Source organism: Dreissena polymorpha, chromosome 1, assembly GCF_020536995.1.
Source record: "Dreissena polymorpha isolate Duluth1 chromosome 1, UMN_Dpol_1.0, whole genome shotgun sequence".
In the NCBI taxonomy this organism is placed as follows: Eukaryota; Metazoa; Mollusca; class Bivalvia; order Myida; family Dreissenidae; genus Dreissena; species Dreissena polymorpha.
Window position 1 is genome coordinate 25,231,288 of NC_068355.1, and position 21,802 is coordinate 25,253,089.

At 34.0% G+C, this 21,802-nt stretch overlaps 1 protein-coding gene and 1 long non-coding RNA gene across 2 annotated transcripts in view; one reads left to right on the forward strand and one right to left on the reverse strand.

Annotated features, from left to right (window-relative positions):
* LOC127874566 (uncharacterized) overlaps positions 1 to 21,802 on the forward strand; it is a 196,341-nt gene that overhangs the window by 150,122 nt on the left and 24,417 nt on the right. The gene's annotated exons all lie outside the window — the stretch shown is intronic.
* LOC127874554 (uncharacterized) overlaps positions 1 to 21,802 on the reverse strand; it is a 184,837-nt gene that overhangs the window by 122,124 nt on the left and 40,911 nt on the right. The gene's annotated exons all lie outside the window — the stretch shown is intronic.

Sequence of the window (21,802 nt, forward strand, 5' to 3'; positions counted from 1 at the left end):
AGGAACAGACTTAATAGCGATACAAAAACCTGGTGAGTGCATCTAAGCGAAAACAAATGAAATTAAACGGAATTTATTAACTGTACGTTGTATATAACGTAGTATGCTTTTGTTTTAGTTTTACGATGTATGCGCTTAAAAAAAAGAAATTACGTATTTTGCGACTTTGATATTGTTCTTATAAATAAAATAATTGAAATAAAGAAATCATATAAATGCGTTATATTGTTTGTTATTCTGTAAACAATGCACACTAACGTATTCACAGTGTTGTGATGATGGCAACTGCCTTTTGTAGTTTACCTGAAAAAGAATACGGATATCTGAATATATTCGGATAGCGGATACGGTTATCCGGATACCGATTTTGGATGCGATTCCCATCCCTAGTATTTATCGTTTCGCAACCCTTTTCTCTTAGCTGTGTGGTGGGTTGGCCTTCGCCCAGCTCCTTTTTGCATAATATACAGCAGCTCATGCTATGATCCCTGCTTTAAAAACATCTAGTATAGCACATGTAAAACGAGATCCATGTTTAGTCCATATAAACGGACTCCCAGAGCCTTTGATAATTTTTGCTATGGCAGCTCTTGCAGTCCATATTCACCCCTTCATAAACATGGGTGCAGTTCAGCGCAGCGAATCCTTGCGCTTCACTTAACAGACGTCGTTCGAGACAAATTAAGGAAATTAATGAAAAAACTTCATAAACATGTTAAATTTACCTGAATGGCAACCTACGGATGTTATCCTTTGCATGCACCCTATAAAAACACGACGATGTTTCAACACACTTTTCTCGCTGACATGTTTATGTTTAAATTTGAAACAGTGTATTTTGTATCGAATACCACATCGTTATCGACTTTATAGGCTGGAGCAAATAACCCGACGTGCAAAATATTGGTGTACTGCGACCTAACCAATATTGGGTCAATTTTCCAATATGGCGGATACAGCGTACAAAACAAAACCTAAGTCAATAAAATCAATTATTTCTTGCTTTAATGGTACCATTTGGATGAGTTTGTGGTTTAGATAGGTAAACTTTAATAAGTTCTTGCAGATTCAGTGTTCCTTAACCCTTGCATTTTTGATAACATTTTGCACCCATGGACAAAAGAGAGCGCATTGCAACTCGAAGCAGCCCATTGGGATATAAAGCTTAGAGATGAATTATTGCAACTAGATCCATGTTATGACATGTTATGACATTATTCATGATTTGCATCGGATTCATTACATAGATTATAGATCTATCTGAATAATTTATGAAAAAAATAAACAAAATTGCACACCAATACATCACAAACGGGCTAAAACGAACATTAAAATGAAATATTCGAAAATTGAAATTTGACAAGAATGGTCTTCCATAGTTTTTTTTTCTTTCAAGCGTATGTCTTCCTTAGAAAAGTTTTTTTTTGTTATTTTTAGCAAACGTGATTTTACATGATTTTACATATCATTTTAACGTGATTTTAAATATCTTTTATACAAGATTAACACTATAAAGAGCGCAGAAAAAAATAAATGGTAAACAAATATTTACATATGCTATGACGTCATGACTTGTTTTCCAGTGGTCAATTTCAATTTATTTAAAGCACAGACACAGATAAATCGGGGTTTTATTTGGAGGAATTCAATTGTCATGTGTTTATGAATATACCATTGTATCATGTTAGGCTTTAACTCACCTTTTAATACCAAACAGCGACGAAAGTTACGAGTCTCCGCCTTTCCTTATAGATAGAATGGTTGCAACTTCCGGTATAAACATTGTCAAGAAATAATAGGCTATGGAAGCCCAAACATACCATACAAAATTAGGGTTAAAACCGGAAAATGTATGGCGGATATCTTGTAAACCGCACGGAGGCATGATGGCAAATTTTAATACAAGGTACATTTTGCGTATATCTATGCGATGAACGTTGTTTTGTTTCTTTTGCAATTTGTTTTAGGTAATTTCTTCAAGTGGCCTGGATTATAATAACTTTTGAAATATTGAACATAGCAACTTGATATTTGGCATGTATGTGTATCTCATGGAGCTGCACATTTTGAGTGGTGAAAGGTCAAGGTCATCCTTCAAGGTCAAAGGTCAAATATTTCAAACTTTTATATAGTAAAGTTTTGCAATAACTTTTGAAATATTGAACATAGCAACTTGATATTTGGCATGCATGTGTATCTCATTGGGCTGCACATTTTGAGTGGTGAAATGTCAAGGTCTTCATTCAAGGTCAAAGGTAAAAATTTTAAAACATTACATAGTAAAGTTTTGCAATAACTTTTGAAATATTGAACATAGCAACTTGATATTTGGCATGCACGTGTATCTCATTGAGCTGCACATTTTGAGTGGTAAAAGGTCATGGTCAAGGTCATCCTTCAAGGTCAAAGGTCAAAAATTTAAAACTTTACATTGTAAAGTTTTGCAATAACTTTTGAAATATTGAACATAGCAACTTGGTATTTGGAATTCATGTGTATCTCATGGAGCTGCACATTTTGAGTGGTGAAAGGTCAAGGTCATCCTTCAAGGTCAAAGGTCAAAAATTTAAAACTTTAATATAGTTAAGTTTTGCAATAACTTTTGAAATATTGAACAAAGCAACTTGACATTTGGCATGCATGTGTATCTCATGGAGCTGCACATTTTGAGTGGTGAAAGGTCAAGGTCATCCTTTAAGGTCAAAGGTAAAAAATTTCAAACTTTAAGATAGTTAAGTTTTGCAATAACTTTTGAAATATTGAACATAGCAACTTCATATTTGGCATGCATGTGTATCTCATGGAGTTGCACATTTTGAGTGATGAAAGGTCAAGGTCATCCTTCAAGGTCAAAGGTAAAAAAATAACTTTTTCACTATTGAAGATAGCAACTTGATATATGGCATGCATGTGTATCTCATGGAGCTGCACATTGAGTGATGAAAGGTCAAGGTCACCCTTCAAGGTCAAATGTCAAATTTATGGCGTCTGTTCGTCTGAAAACTTTTCCATTGGTCATAACTTTTTCAATATTGAAGATAGCAACTTGATATTTGGCATGCATGTGTATCTCATGGAGCTGAACATTTTGAGTGGTGAAAGGTGAAGGTGAAGGTCATCCTTTAAGGTAAAATGTCAAATATATTGGGGTCTGTCCGTCCGAAAACACTAACATCGGTCATAATTTTTTTAATATTGAAGATAGCATTGATATTTTGCATGCATGTGTATCTCATAAAGCTGCACATTTTGAGTAGTAGAAGTTCAAGGTCAAGGTCATCCTTCAAGGTAAAAAAAACAAAACAAAAATCAAAGGGGCATTCTCATGAAACTGCACATTTTGAGTGATGGAAGTTCAAGGTCAAGGTCATCCTTCAAGGTCAAGGTTATCCTTCAAGGTCAAACAAAAATTCAAAGCTGCGTTATCATGAAGCTGCACATTTTGAGGGGTGGAAGTTCAAGGCCAAGGTCATCCTTCAAGGTCAAGGTCATCCTTCAAGGTCAAATGTCATTTTTTTTATTCAAAGCAGCGTTATCATGAAGCTGCACATTTTGAGTGGTGGAAGTTCAAGGTCAAGGTCATCCTTCAAGGTCATTCTTCGAGGTCAAAGGTAAAAAAATATATTTCAAAGCGGCGTTCTCATGAAGCTGCACTTTTTGAATGGTGGAAGTTTCAAGGTCAAGGTCATCCTTCAAGGTCAAAGGTAAATTTTTTATTTTTTTAATTCAAAGCGCTGCACTTTGGGGCATTGTGTTTCTGATGAACACATCTCTTGTTTCTTTCATACACTTGCATACTTTTCCATAAATAATAAATGATTAAAATAAAAAGGAAAACACAACTTGACTTTTAATGTTTAATCCCTCATGTTCAGCTTTATTTATTTTTCAACATACAGTACCATACCAATAGCATATTTTTGAGTCTCTTTTCAATCTAAACAACAATAAATATACATGCACATGCAAGCACTTAAAGATAAAAATATTCTAGCATTAAAATTTGATCTAACCATTTTATCTATATGAATGCTATTCATAATCATGAATTCTATTATTATGAATGGGTACATAATATTGCACTGATAAATGTAAACATTGATTGGAGTGAAGTTTATTCATTAAACAATAACTGTGATAATTTACTAATTACTATTATATTGTAATAATTACAATTAACTTATTAAGATAATAAATGTTTATAGTATTTTTGTTTAAAAAATATATTATTTATATTGTGAATAATTTGTATATGGGGCCTATTGTACCACAAGCTGTTTCAGAATATGCTTGGAATTATAAAACTTTAAACAAATTTCATGATACATGTACATTACATTAAGAATGGTTCTAAATGTAATCTTAGTCATGTATCAAAATTAAAGATAGCACATATATCCTAGTAAACCTGTTTAAAGGAAAGTGTAAGAAAATTTGACCTCTTTTCAAATGGGTTGACTGGAAAGTATTCTCTCTTGAAAAGCAAGGGCAGGAATTACGAATTCAGCAACGTTAAGCATTTCATTTAATATAATTTATTATATCTGTAAGTGGCAATAAAGACCTAGAACTGCAGTTTATACATTTATAGTTTTAAGCATTTTAACAAAGAAACAATCATCTACTATTCTACATGTACATGTAGGTTACGGTAGTCAATTTACTCATAACTTGATATAAAGGTCCAATAGTATGATCGCACAATGGTGGCAGTTCCAAATTAGCAGGTTACAGGTAACCATAAATAGTGATCAAGAAATTAACTACATGTTTATTAATTGTACACATGTAAACAGCATAATCCTAGACACTGGCCCTGATAGCCAGGGGTAAAAGATTCGAGTTACGGATTGGCTGTACAGTTGTCCCATCCTGCAACATTTGGTGCCCAATGTGGGACCATGGCACAATCTATTCTCAACAAAACCTGTTCATGGTTTGAATGGATCCAGTTTACAATGATCCCGTGACTTGAATTCTCGAAAAAATTCCAGCTTGGCAGAAGAAAATGTTAGTGCACGAACTTAGTGATTGTCACTAAACAGAAGATGTTTTTTGGCATATCATTAGCTCAATCAGAAAAGCAAGGGGTCCCTGGTTAAAATCCCGGACTGGCTGCACAATTTTCTCATCCTGTGTCATCAAAACATAAAATACCATAGTATATTTACAATGCCCAGTATGTATTATGCTTGAGCATTAATTATGTGTATAATTTTTACCACAGGAGTTTGAAATTCTATAAATGAAGCTAATCTTGTGGCAAAATAATAAAAATAGACCCCTATATAGTAAGTCTATATACTATATTAGTATATAGGGGTCTAGTTTTTATTATTTAGCCATTAGATTATTAGCTTCATGGATAGAATTTCAAACTCCTGTGATTTTTACTGAAAAAGCATTAAAAGCAAAATATTAAACAAGCACAGAAGTAACATTTCTAAAGTAATTAATAGTGCTTGGTAAGTATTAAAGGGGCCTTTTCACAGATTTTGGCATGTTTTGAAGTTTGTCAATTAAAGCTTTATATTGATAAATGTAAACATATTGGATCTAAAAAGCTCCAGTAAAAAATATAGAATAATATAAAAAGGGAAAAAAAGGTAGCCCGCAGCAGGGCTCGAACCAGTGACCCCGGAGTCCTGGAGTAAAAAATAAAATGGTGTAAACTTTTGCACATATTATTTTGTTCCTCTCTTATTCACAGTTTAAGTTCAAATGAAAATTTCTATGGAATGTGTTGTCTTTATTATTTTAAGGAGAAACAGCAATAACATGTTTTGGATATATAATAAACAGAGAGAGCTATATAAAAGTGAAGATAATAATAACCCTTGGAACAAATACATAGAACCAATTGAGCACATTTTATCAACAGAGCCTGAGGTGTGATAAATTTACTTGTATTCCTTGCAGAACAAATCCTGCAGTATGAAAACATTATGTACAGTTGATAGAACATCATATTTCGGCTAAATAATAACTCATTTTTGAAAAATACATTAAAGATGTATTTCTGATTTACAAAACTGATCAAATATTTAAAAAATAAATTCCATTTGCTTTTTCATGACATTTTGAAAGTCAAAACTTTGGTTTCGTCTGTAGAAATTCAATTAAATGAACTGATTTAAACTGACCTAACTTGGTAAAGGTACCGGAAAAATGGTTAAAATGTTGATATAAAAATAGTTATACAGTTTAATATATGGAAAAAATGTTTTGTTTTAAGTTAATGAAGAATAATAAGCATGTTTATTTGCTTAGTAAAAATAATTAAAACTTTCTTGTGACTTTGACGGACATACGGACAAATAATTAAAAAAAATGCTAGAAGCACATAGTAGTATATATATATATATATATATATATATATATATATATATATATATATATATATATATATATATATATATATATATATGAGGTAGAGCAATAACCAAGACCAGCCTAGCCAAATAAGCAACACAAAGCAAAAGATAAAGCAAAATGATAAGCACCTAATAGTTATAAATAATAACTGAGACATTTGCGCTAATCTAAACCGTAAGCTTACAAATTAATGAAGACAATTAAAGACATAAAATAAGCATGGCAAAGTGGTTATTAAGCACATGGTAGTATACAAATATATGACAGAGCAATAACCAAGACCAGCCTAGCCAAATAAGCAGAACAAAACAAAACAAAAACATTGATCATTATCTTCATACAATGATACACTATTAATTATCAAAAATAAATATTATCTATCTATCCAAATTGCAAACTTACAATATGTTCCCATAATTAGCTCTTTCATTTGATTACACATTTAACATAAACATACACAAAACTTTCAATGTGTTTGTAGATTAACACTTGCTTTTCATCACCATTTAGGCCTTTGTTTACATTTTAGCGGAGTGATGTCATCTGCGTAAATGGGCATGAAAGTTGTTCTCATAATTATTGTTATTAAATATCTCAATAAATTAACAATATATGCAGTTTTTAAAGGTAATTACTTAAAATATTATGCTTGGTGTCCTAGATATTTCCATGAAAGAGCGTAAAATTACATTGATGTGTTTCGCCAAGATTTCTGGAATTGAGCCCGCTATAGAGATGTTGTATGTTGAGGCACAAACAACAACTCTGCTAGGAGAATGTCTTTCTAGATCAAATGTTTTGTGCCTCCCAAAAAGAGTTAATTTATTAAGTAAGTGCCTTATTCGTCTGCTTGCTTTAATATTCTGATTTAATTTCCAGTCGGTTAATATTAATGCTTTTTACTGATAATGATTTAAACACGTGAAATTAAATTGCTTGGATTATGAATATTTTTGATGAGTGTCTCCTTAATTTTTGTTCTTCATATATATAGTAAAACCATCAATAGAGATACAATTAAAATTAGGAATAATTGTGGTAAAAGTGGAAAATTCTAAAAATGAGCAATATCTCTGTATCCCATAATTTTTAGAAATGTCTGCAAAATTATGTAATTAGATATATGCTCATTTATAATGAACCAAGAAAGTTTCCAACAGTTTTTTTTACAGATACCTGAAGTGTTTCATTTTGACATCAAAGAAATACATTTATAAATTCATATGGGCACAGTAACAATAAAAACTATTTTCATATTATTCTTCAAGTCTTTGTTGGTTCATTATATAAACACATGGCCAATTGTTTAGTTTTAATCAATTGGGAAATAAATATGGACTGTTGTGATAAATATATCAATCTATACTTATATGGCCTGTGATATATGTGATTTTAAAGTATATGTTACTGTCACATGTGACTGTACATAGCACTCAAAGAACAACAATACAATGAAAAGATACAACTCATTAAAAATTAACAAATGTTTTATTTATCAATACAGTACTTGCAATGAAGAGGTTTTTTTTCATTTTGTTGAATCACAATTCAAATAATGTGTTTATTTATTTTATGTCATTGAAACTCATCAACAGGTCAACTTTTTTTACGCCCTTCTCAATCTTAACAGTTTTCAGTTTTTCAGAACATAACTCGTAGGCACCAAATTCAATTGATGTCAAAAACAAAGAATTAAAAAAAAACGAAAGTTGGCAAGCCAGTATAAAACATGATTTTATCATCTGAGGCATTAACATATTTGATGGTTATTTCTGATTTTTGCCTCCATTGGTCAAAGGCTAGCGGGGCTTATATCATGGTCCTGTGTCTGTCGTGTGTCCATCCGTGCGCTAACTTTTCCTTTAAGCATCTTATTCTCCTAAACAACTGGTCCAATTCTGATGAAATTTCTCAGGAATGTTCCTGAGGTAAACTTTTTTCAAATTTGTTCAAATTATGCCCCTGGGGTAAAATTTGACCCTGCCCCGGGGTCACAAAATAAAAAAAAAATCTTATATAAGGCCTATTTTGTTAAAACTTTCAAAATCTTCTCGTCCATAACTATTGGGCATAGGGCTATCAAATTAAGTATGTAAAGACATCTAATAGTCCTCTACCAAATTTGTTCAAATTATGCCCCTGGGGACAAATTTGACCCTTCCCCAGGGGTCACGACATTGAACATTTGCTTATATAGGGTCTATTTTGTGAAAACTTTACAAATCTTCTCGTCCATAACCATTGGGCCTATAGGGCTACCAAATTCGGTATGTAGTAGCATCTTAAAGTACTCTACAAAGTTTGTTCAAATTATGCCCCTGGGTTCAAGTTTTACCCTGCTCTGAGGGTCACAAAATTGAACATATGCTTATATAAGGCCTATTGTGGGATTTTTTTTTTAATCTTCTTGTCCATAACCGTATGGCATAGGGCTACCAAATTTGGCATGTAGTGACATTTAATAGTTCTCTTCTTAGTTTGTTCAATATGCACCTGGGTCAAATTTAAAACTGCCCGGGGGTCACAAAATTGAATATATGCTTATAAATGGCTTGCCCATAACCATTGGGCCTAGGGCTACCAAATTTGGTATGTAGTGACATCTTATAGTCCTCTACTAAGTGTGTTTATATTATGCCCCTGGGGTCAAATTTGACCCTGCCGTGGGGGTCACAAAATTGAACATACGCTTATATGGAGCCTATTTTGTGAAAACTTTAAAAATCTTCTTGTCCATAAACATCGGGCCTAGGGCTATCAAATTTGGTATGTAGTGACATCTTATAGTTGTCTACCAAGTTTGTTCAAATTTTATCCCTTGGGTCAAATTTGACCCTGCCTCGGGGTCACAAAGTTGAACACATGCTTACATTGTATATAAGGTCTATTTTGTGAAAACTTAAAAAATCTTCTTGTCCATAACCATCCGGTCTAGGGCTGTCAAATTTGGTATGTAGTGACATTTAATAGTCCTCTTCCAAATCTGTTCAAATTTTATCCATGGGGTCAAATTTGATCCTGCCCCGGGGGTCACAAAATTGAACATATGCTTATATAATGCCAATTTTGTGAAAACTAAAAAAAAAATATTGTCCATAACAATTATGCCTAGGGCTACACAATTTGGTATGTAGTGACATTGTATAGTCCTTTATTTAGTTTGTTAAAATTATGCCCCAGGGGTCAAATTTGACCCTGCCTTTGGGGCCACAAAATCGATTATATGCTTATATAGTGCCTATTTTGTGAACACTTACAAAATCTTCCTGTCCTTTAACCATAAGGCTGTGGCACTTCTACCCTTATTTGAATATATTAGTGTTCAAAGGTTCGTTTAAGTCGCGTTGTGTAATTTTTTGTTTTTACTAAAATGTTCCAGGTTCGTTTAACTACTCATCAGTTTGCGAAAGAATGCAACAAGTCTTTTTATAGCATATATAGTCTTTTATTCTTGTTTAAAATGTTTGTATATGTTGTATTGTAAATGTATATTATTCTTATTTGTATTGTAAATGTATGTAATTCTTATAAAGAAATTGAACAAGATCAAAACAAGAAAGAAACAAGATACTCCAACACAAATATAATCCGTCAAGAAAGTAAATGTCCCTCTCTCCTGCACTTACCGTAAAGCCGTAAAATTATAATGTTTACTGTGCGAGTATCTATCAATAATGGCTCGATTTAAAATACCCCTCTTTTATACTAATGCTTATGTAAATGCTTATACAAACGGTCATGTTCCAGAAAACGTGATCTCAGCAAGTAAACAAAACTTTCCATCACCCTGTCTAATTGGAGTATTTTATTCTAACTCCAGTAAACAAGCAGTTGGTGACCGTTTTAACATCGGTCTGACTGCCAAATAACCAAGGCTTAAGAGCATCCCTACATGTATGATAGTTCGAATTGAGTTCAGTCAGCTTACTAGGACAAAAGTGTTACAAGGCATGATAGGGCTACCAAATTCGGTATGTAGTGACATCTAATAGTTCTCTACCAAGTTTGTTCAAATTATGCCCCTTGGGTCAATTTTTACCATGCCCGGGGGGTCACAATACTGACCATAAACTAATGGGGCCTTTTTTGCGAAAACTTTAAAAATCTTCTTGTCCATAACCATTGGGCCTAGGGCTACCAAATTTGGTATGTTACATATATAATAGACATCTAATAAACTTCTACCACATTTGTTCAAATAATGCCTCTGGGTCAACTTTAACCCTGCCCCGGGGATTCACAAAATTGAATAAATGCGTATAAAGCGCCTATTTTGTAAAATCTTTAAAAAAATCTTCTTGTCAAAAACCATTTGGACTATTGCTACCAAATTTGGTATGCAGTTACATCATTCTTATAGTCCTCTTATACCAAGTTTGTTCAAATTATGCCCTTTGGGTCAAATTTGACCCGCGGGTCACAAAATTGAACATTATATACGCTCATATCTTGCTTATTTTGTGAAAAGTTTTAAAATATTCTTGTCCTAAACTATAGGACCTAGGGCTACCACATTTTGTATGTAGTGAGATATAGTAGTCCTCTACAACGTTTGCTCAAATTATGCCCCTGAGGTTAAATTTGACCCAGACCAGGGTGTCACAAAAGTGTACATGTGCTTAACTAGGGCCTATATTTAAGTATTTGCACATGCCAAGAATATTTGTTTCAGCCTTTTCTTCAGCAGTGGAGTGATACAGGGCTATCATGGCCCTCTTGTTTGTTATTTGTGGAGATTTCATGCTCGTCAGGAGATGCCTGCCCACCGACACTTTCAGAGCTGCCATCACCGACACTGGTGTCATCAGCATGTGACCTGGCATAAATGGAATACATAACTCTTATATGTATACACTGCAACTCCGTTACATCGCGATCCGTTATATCGCGCTGTCCATTATATCGCGAGTCGGCTATGGCTCCCAAAAATCCGACAAGAATGATCACAAAAACACATTTTTTTTTAAATTCGTTGACAAGCTATAATCTGACAATATGCAAACTGCGATAACAACCGGTTCTGGCTAGTAATTGATCACCCGTTTTACGCGGCTTATACTTGACACGCAGTGGAGCGTGAAAACAGACCTTAAGTGACAGTGTTGCTTTAACACGGATTGAGTTGTTTGCAGCACTTGAGTTATAAGTGTCTCATTCTCGATAATAATGTCAGTTTGTTGTTTTTGCTATTATATTTTAGCTGAGACATTTAGCAGTTTGAAGCCACATCAATAATAAACACTAAATTGTCGTTGTGTTAATTATCAGCTTATTATAACTATTGTTTGACTATGCGTATCTACAGTCGTTTCATTTTGTTTATATTATACAGTTGATATCGCTCATCATTACCCGATAATCCCGTATATTTCAGTTTTAAAGCAAACTCCGGTAAATATTTACGATAAAAGTGCTCAGTACACACACACATTTGCAATTATTCTTAATATCAAATACATTTTGGCATTTGTTACTATTTAAAGATGTGATGAAATAACGTCCAATCGGGGCGTTTTTTTTCCCACTGAACACGCGTAAATCGCCTGACGTGATGTTCATTTTTTTATACAACACAAAATACATTCTCACTTTCCATGCGACGTTCTACATGTCTGCATAATTTTCGCGTGCTTTTGATGGAGACAAAGGATATTTTAGCACTGTTTATTTGACGCTAGAATTTGTTAATGTCGCATTGGCATTAAAATTCGGAAACGTGTTTCGGATTACAAATTTAGTAAAGCTCATTTGAGAATCAAACGAAACATTAACATTGTGCGTAATTAATGCAACGATAATTTGTTTAAGCGCATTACGTGCCATATCGCTAATTAAAACGTGAAAATAATAACTAGGAAAGTAGCGTAAATCTAGGTTTCTACACTACACAAATGTAGGTGTATATCTTTAATACACTACACAAATGTAGGTGTATATTACGCTGAGCGTACCTGAAAATAAAAATTAATAATGGCATTACAATTTCCATGGTAATCAAAACTTTAATTACGATATTATTTTATACAAATAAATTTTTTGTTGTTGTTTTACAAAAGTACATGTAAAATTGCTTTGCAATTATTACGATACAAAGATAAAGCAGCGCCGTACATAAAATGAAAACACTGATGAAATTTGACACATTAACTGCACATCAACTGCTTAAAAACTAAGTCAGACATGTCTTGATTTATATCGCGCTCCGGATATATCGCAATCGCGATCTTTGGACCCCGTCAATCGCGATATAATGGATCTGTAGTGTATATTTATTTATTTATTTATATATTGTATTGTTTAATAATCTTGTTGTGGCATTGTAGATATGGTGCCTGCCTAGCCATTGGGAGGCCACAGGTTTGATCTCTTCTTGGGGAGGGTTCTCATGATATTTACAAAAACACTATGTACTGGTTCTTCCCAGGAAACAGACTTGAGAGTATCTCAATAAGCCTAATCTTTGGATGCAGTCTAGCTAAAATGAATAAGTTTATTATTATACATACATTAATCTTGATGTTTATTTGAATGGTTTTCAATAAAGTTAATATTAATTTCTTAGTCCTACCACATAAAGTATGTTATGTTTTGTTCTCACAAAAACCATTCATGTCCATATTAAAAAAGTGGTTGGTAATCATAAGAATCTTTGAACTAGAGGCATGTTACTGTTGAGTTAAAATTATATCTACATAAATATATACATAAATGCCAAACCCTATAAAGAATAAATAGCCATTTTTGGAGATGATATATATTGATATCATTACCCATGAAATCATTCAATCTGATCCCTGGAATTACTCTAACTCGGTGGACTTGAAGAATCATCATGACTGATCAGCACTTTCAAACACCTATAAAAAAATAATAGCAAGATATAAATGCATGTTTCTTTTATATAAATACAACAACAAACAAATATACTGATTAAATGCAAATAACAATACAGTTTAAATTCAAAGGAGGTACTTCATACTCAAATTCGAATAACCAAGTGCCTAAGTGATAAGCTAGAAATAAAGGTCTGATGTTTTGAAATGTTATTGAATAATATTGCTACATACATGTATAAATATGCATGATCTGAGTGTCATATAACATACATTTTTTAACTGTTGTTGTTTTTTGCACTATTTTCTAGTGAAAAGTTTTAGTAAAAATGCATGGTTTATAATTAATTAATTTTGACTGAATATATTATTATGCCCCCCTTCGAAGAAAAGGGGGTATATTGTTTTGCACATGTTGGTCTGTCGGTCTGTCCACCAGATGGTTTCCGGATGATAACTCAAGAACCCTTAGGCCTAGGATCATGAAACTTCATGGGAACATTGATCATGACTGGCAGATGACCCCTATTGATTTTCAGGTCACTAGGTCAAAGGTCAAGGTCACAGTGACTTGAAATAGTAAAATGGTTTCTGGATGATACCTCAAGAATGCTTATGCCTAGGATCATGAAACTTCATAGGTACATCGATCATGACTGGCAGATGACCCCTATTAATTTTCAGGTCACTAGGTCAAAGGTCAAGGTCACAGTGACTCAGTAAAATGGTTTCCTGATGATAACTCAAGAATAATAAGGCCTAGGATCATGAAACTACATAGGTACATTGATCATGACTGGCAGATGACCCCTATTAATTTTAAGGTCACTAAGTCAAAGGTCAAGGTCACAGTGACAAAAAACGTATTAACACAATGGCTGCCACTACAATTGACAGCCCATATGGGGGGCATGCATTTTTTTCCAAACAGTCCTTGTTTATATTATATTCACATACTATGAACAGCATGAGATGTATAAATAATTTAAAACGGGTTGATAGGCTGAAACGGCAATTCATCACCTTTATTAGAGATTTACATGTCTTTACTTTCTAGATAGATATGATCTTTTGCCCGTGGTATTTTGTTGGCACCTTGTTCCTGTTCATGGAGTTTGGACCATTTCTATCCACCAATGATTAGAGCATACCCTGGTGTATCTGCAACATCAATATACGCACAAGGGTTTAAATAAATACAGAAAAAAAAAATTAGGCCATATTAAATCAAATATTTTTTTTTTACCAATTAATACTAAATAAAATGTTTATAATAATACTGCTTGCCATCTACATGGTGTAATACTCCTAAATTTACGATATTTATGTACATCGACATATAAGATATCGATACACTAATGATACCTACCCGTTTGGCGTCGCATCTTGCCTGCTTATAGCTCTAATCCATGCGGTTTTCGTGGCATGATTTCTAGGCATTTTGTGCAGCGTTACATGCTTGCCATATATGCCAAATTGTCCCACAGCAGGCCTTTACCTTGCCAGTTTGGAAAAAATCATATAATTTATAGTTATATACTTTGTCAGGTTATTATAGAATAAAATTCATATATAATAAGCATTAGACACTTCTTTCTTTAAAAAAAAACACACACAAAAAAGACAACAATGGAAATTGTTCAATATTGGTTTGGAATCGGGTACCTTTTAGGGCAATTTTTACATAGCAGAAACTCCCTGATATAATATAAAGTAATTGTTCAATAATGAATATGTGCCATTTTATTGCTACAGTAGCCAAAATAATACATGTTTTCAGAATTATTGATTTATAAACATGAGTAATGAAGTACTTTGACTGTCAATACATGGCATGTCTATAAATAGAAACTGAGTTCCTGGAAAAGATACACTTTCTTACCTGGTCTTAATTTTGTGGTTGTTTAATGATTGTACATGTACAATATGTTTGATAGATTGAACAATTTAATAACACCGTATAACAAAGGTACTCTTGTGGTTGTATTCTTTTATGAAGTGTTCAAATGTATGTATTAATTTCATTGTAATTATAGTAGTAGATCTATGTTCATTTAAACATTTTGCTGTTGAAATTGGTTTGGTAACAAACTAGCTAGAAAAGTGTCAATAACTGCTGTTTTGAATATTATTTTTTTTGTTATAAACACTTGAAAAACACAAATAACGTTGTAACACGGCACATGAATTAATGTCTGCTTTGGTCAATTTCACTAATTTCAGTACATAGTTATCACATGTATACATGTGTGGGAAATCTATTCATGCTGCACATAGTAACATGGTATAAACATGTTGATTGAACTGTGCAATTGTTTCTGTATGTGTAATTGTTTCCATCTGAGTAATTGTTTTGCTTCAATTCTTATCTAACTCACCAGTCGCATTTCAACATGTCAAACGTTAACACAATAGCTCTGCTACTGAAGTTTAATGTCACACTTAACTATTGAATCATTGAAATGTATGCATATATTTTAGATGTGTAAATGCCTCTTTATAGCAACATATGCGTAATACAATATCACTGCAGTATGTTTAATAAGATTATTTAACGTTTACAGTAATTCAATATCTTGATGTTACTCTGTTTTGCAGTATGGAAGTGTGCTGTGAGTCCCACAGGAGACAGGCTGTACATCTCCAACTACAGGCAGCACAAGCTTCTCACCCTGGCCAGGGATGGCACACTCCTGGCTACATACACAGACCAAGCACTAGAGCGCCTAACTGGTCTACATGTGACCCCTGCAGGCCAGGTGCTGGTCTGTGGATGCTGGCCCCACTATGTACTACAGGTGGACGTGGAGGGAAAGAGTAAGCTGGCTACTCTTGCTACTCAGGAGGATGGATTGAGGTACCCAGTGTCAGTCTGCTACAGCAGCACAACATCATCCATCATTGTGGGGCAGTATAGGAAAAACATCTTCGTGTTCAGAGTGGAATAGTGTGTACATGTATGTATTAGTTGTTGTAATTAGTGATTAGTATTTCAATGACAATGTGTTGTTTAGCATACCAACATAGTAGTGTGTGATGTTACAATACAACATTAAATGTGTAGTTAAAGATACAAATAATTTATGTGAACATATTGTTATCTAATTACACAATGTGAGGGTTTTTGTTTGAACATTAGATCTAATGCATATTATGTTATGTTGGCATAACATTTGTGTAATTATGGTCTTAACATTTAGTTCTTGTAAACTGTGCATGAAAAAACAAAGCATTTCAACTGAAAATTTCATATTTGTACATAGATGCACATGTACATAGCAACTGAGGCTATTTTTAGACTTTCATTTCTATAAACACCATGCCATGTAAGAAATGTATATGGATGAATATTTTTTAAATAAAATATTGTTTAGGTAATCTTTGGAGGAGCATATATTGATATTTTACGCAATGTTTACAGAAAGGTAACACTTGATGTGAGATTTATTATGTTATTTATTTTATTTTTATTAACCAGGTTTTCCGAAGAAAAAAACTGGTTATTAGATTGGCGAATGCTGGCGGGCTGGCTGGCGGGCGGGCGGAACAAGCTTGTCCGGGCCATAACTATGTCGTTCATTGTCAGATTTTAAAATCATTTGGCACATTTGTTCACCATCATTGGACGGTGTGTCGCGCGAAATAATTACGTCGATATCTCCAAGGTCAAGGTCACACTTTGAGTTCAAAGGTCAAAAATGGCCATAAATGAGCTTGTCCTGGCCATAACTATGTCATTCATTTTAAAATCATTTGGCACATTTGTTCACCATCATGGGACGGTGTGTCGCACGAAAGAATCACGTCAATATCTCCAATGTCAAGGTCGCCACGACTAAAAATAGATTTTTTTTTAAAACAAACTTACAAAGGGGGTTAATTTTGTTTGTTCATTTCAAAAGTTCAGTTTGAGTTTTCTCCCTTTATCAGATTTTTTTTCACAATGAAAACCTGGTTTTGTGACAATTTTGTCCCTTGTTTATTTATTTATTTGCCAAATTTTATGCTGTTGAACATCTGTTATTGATTTTCATTACATTTATATAAATTTGTGTGAGTCCTAAATATACATACAAGAAAAACATCAAGCTATTTTGCTGCTACAGTCGCTGCTGAGTCTGGACAAGGATGCTGAGGATGTGGTGGACAAGGATGACCTGAATACACAGAAGGTAACAAAGACGTTTTAATTATCAGGCCTTTTCATGGCCAATTTGGGAAAAAATGCAATTTTGGGATTTTTATTTTTTTCGTGCGAAAAGTCCATTGATTTCAGAAAAACAAATTTAATATAACTATTTCTAATACTTAAAATTAACAGAATAAAATCATATGCTAGTAATATACTTTTTTTAGATCTTATTGAAATATAATTGAGACATATTAATCATAAGGCATTTATTATGCCCCCCTTTTGAAGAAGAGGGGGTATATTGTTTTGCACATGTCGGCCTGTCAGTCTGTCGGTCCCTCTGTCCGTCCACCAGATAGTGTCCTGATGATAACTAAAGAACGCAAAGGCCTAGGATCATGAAACTTCATAGGTACATTGATCACGACTGGCAGATGACCCTTTTGATTTTCAGGTCACTAGATCAAAGGTAAAGGTCACAGTGACTCAAAATGGTAAAATGATTTCCGGATGATAACTCAAGAATGCTTACGCCTAAGATCATGAAACTTCATAGGAACAATGAACATGACTGGCAGATGACCCCTATTGATTTTCAGGTCACTAGGTGAAAGGTCAAGGTCTCAGTGACTCGAAACAGTAAAATGTTTTCCTGATGTTAACTCAAGAATAATTAGGCCTAGGATCATGAAACTTCATAGGTATATTGATCATGACTGGCAGATGATCCCTTTTGATTTTCAGGTCACTAGGTCAAAGGTCAAGGTCAAAGTGACTCGAAATGGTAAAATGGTTTCTAGATGATAACTCAAGATCACTTACGCCTAGGATCAGGAAACTTCATAGGTACATAGATCATGACTTGCAGATGACCCCTATTTATTTTTAGGTCACTTGGTCAAAGGCCAAGGTCACGGTGACCCAAAACAGTAAAATGGTTTCCGGATGATGACTCAAGAATGCTTATGCCTAGGATCATGAAACTTCATAGGTACATTGATCATGACTCACAGATGACCCCTATTGACTTTCAGGTCACTAGGTTAAAGGTCAAGGTCATGGTGACTCGGACACAGTAAAATGGTTTCCGGATGATAACTCAAGACTGCTTACTCCTAGGATCATGAAACTTCATAGGTACATTGATCATGACTCGCAGATGACCCCTACTGATTTTCAGGTCACTAGGTCAAAGGTTACGGTGACTCGACACAGTAAAATTGTTTTCGAATGATGTCTCAAGAATACTCCTAGGCCTAGGGTCATCAAACTTCATAGATACATTGATCATGACTGGCAGATGATCCCTATTGATTTTCAGGTCACTAGGTCAAAGGTCAAGGTGACAGTGACAAAAAACGTATTAACACCATGGCTGCCACTACAACTGACAGCCCATATTTGGGGCATGCATGTTTTACAAACAGCCCTTGTTAAAGAAAGAAAAACGCTTTGCGTATGGGTCCGTTTCACATACCCATAAATACTCCAGGAAAAGACCTGCTTAATGTATTAAGAATGCAAAAAAGATGAGGTGGAAAAGAAAAGTATGAATTTACTTAAGATAAAATATCCTCTTTACTTGTTTGTAAAGTGTAAACTCATATATATATATTCATCCGAAATTTCGTGGTCAAAAAAGACTTTTACGGACACATTAGTTTATTTTGTGGATTTCTCAGTTCAGAAAAATACATGATGAATTTGTGTCAGTTATTTTTCTGTGTGTGATACATTTGTGGATCAGTCAACCCTTAAAATCAACAAAAATAATGTCCCTCAAATAATAATGGTTTACAGTGTAACCTGTGTATTAAGAATGTTAAAGATGAAATTGACAAGAATGATATGATTTAACAAAACATAAAATGGCGTCTTTTATTGTGTATATCATGTTTACAGCAGGACTTGTTGTACTTGAGGATCAATAACTCAAACCCTTCTTCAGCTCGATGCTTTCCAACTTATCATACAGGAACCTCAGTTACAAAACACCCCGAAAATTTCTGTCATCCTCATAATTCCTTGAGTTTTTATAAAGTTGTGAGATATTTAATAAAGCTTATAAATATGATTCCATGGAATGTATTTGTTCTCAATAAGAAGGACCTCGGCCTCATTCCCAGAACAGTGTAATAAAAGCTTAAGAGTTAGTTTTCATGCATGCAATGGCAACAATGTATGGTTGCATGGGAAAACAGGACTTAATGCATGTGTGTAAAGTGTTGTCCCAGATTAGCCAGTGCAGTTTGCATAGACAAATCAGGGACAACACATTTCCCTTTTATGGATTTTTTAATTTAAATGAAGTTTTTTCTAAATCAAAATTCCATCTATGCAGATATTCCATGATAAGCCTGTGTGGCTGCACATGCTTATCTAGGAAGACACTTAGGGCAACATTTATTAAGCCCTGTTTTCTCAGAGCAAGACAGTCTACAATCTTTTACAGAGTTGTACAAGGTGATATAATGTGAGCATCATTTTTGGAAAATGGGGCTTAATGCATTGCAAGTGCAATCCACAGGTAAGCCTGTGCAGTGTGCACACAGACTAATCAAGTATGATAGTTTACGCTTTGAGAAAATTTTCGTTTAAAGGGATTTCTTCTGAACAAAAATCAAGTCTTGATGGAAAGCGTCGTCTCAGGTAAGCCTGTGAGGACTGCACGGGCTAATTTGGGACAACACTATACACATGCATTAAGCCCAGTTTTGCAAGAACAGGGCTTAAGTTAAGTATGCTTCAAATCTGTTGTAGAGGGGTATTTATAAATTCTGATAAGAACAAATATGAGACAATGATGTACATGTACATGCAAATTAAAAACAATTGTTGAACGATACTTATCTTAGGAATGTATGAGATTTTTATTACTTACTGTAAATGGGTAGTCAAGCTAGTAAACATAGTCTTATTAGATTGTGAAATCTTAATTTATTTAAATAAAGAAAGAAGAAAAAAATGCAAGAATACAATAAAAAATGTATGTTGAGAAACTATTAATGTATAGTAGAATTTTTTTTAAATAAAGCATTGCAAACACTTTATAAACTGTAAAATCGTTATTATTTGTGGGACATTAATTATCATTGAATTTGTGGGTTTACTGATGCATGAATTCAATTCAAACACATAACACCAGAATAAGAAATCCAGGAATTTACATGTCCACAAAAAAGTAATTTTTTGAAAACTCCAAAATGTTATGTCAACATATATCTGATTAATGGGGACCCAATTTTTTGTGTCAGTCAGCACATTTTTATGCCCCCCTTCGAAGAAGAGGGGGTATATTGTTTTGCACATGTCGGTCGGTCGGTCTGTAGGTTGGCGGTCGGTCCGTCCACCAGATGGTTTCAGGATGATAACTCAAGAACGCTTAGGCCTAGGATCATGAAACTTCATAGGTACGTTGATCATGACTGGCAGATGACCCCTATTGATTTTCAGGTCACTAGATCAAAGGTCAAGGTCACAGTTACTTGAAATAGTAAAATGGTTTCCGGATGATAACTCAAAAATGCTTACGCCTAGGATCATGAAACTTCATAGGTACATTGATAATGACTGGCAGATGACCCCTATTGATTTTCAGGTCACTAGGTCAAAGGTCAAGGTCACAGTGACTCGAAATAGTAAAATGGTTTCCGGATGATAACTCAAGAATGCTTACGCCTAGGATCATGAAACTTCATAGGTTCATTAATCATGACTTGCAGATGACCCCTAATAATTTTCAGGTCACTAGGTCAAAGGTCAAGGTAACAGTGACTTGAAACAGTAAAATGGTTTCCTGATGATAACTCAAGAATAATTAGAGGTCAGCGTCACAGTGACTGAAAACAGTAAAATGGCATCCGGATAACTCAAAAATGCTTACGCTTAGGATCATGAAACTTCATAGGTACATTGATAATGACTGGCAGATGACCCTTATTGATTTTCAGGTCACTAGGTCAAAGGTCAAGGTCACAGTGAATCGAAAAAGTAAAATGGTTTCCGGATGATAACTCAAGAATGCTTATGCCTAGGATCATGAAACTTCATAGGTTCATTGATCATGACTAGCAGATGACCCCTAATAATTTTCAGGTCACTTGGTCAAAGGTCAAGGTCACAGTGACAAAAAACGTATTCACATAATGGCTGCCACTACAACTGACAGCCCATATGGGGGGCATGCATGTTTTACAAACAGCCCTTGTTTTAATAGTTTCCTGTCTGGATGGGACATGATCATTTAGAGCTTTTTTTCTTTCTTACATAATGGCTGTTTTTCACAAATTTGAGAATTTGACGACTCAAATGTTCACAATTTAAAAAAGTTTGTTACTCAAATTTTTACAATTGTAAAAAGTTTGCGACTCATTTTTTGACAATTTTGAACAATTCATGACTCATTTGTTCATAATTTTAAAAAGTTTGCGACTCATTTTTTGACAATTTTGAACAGTTTGTG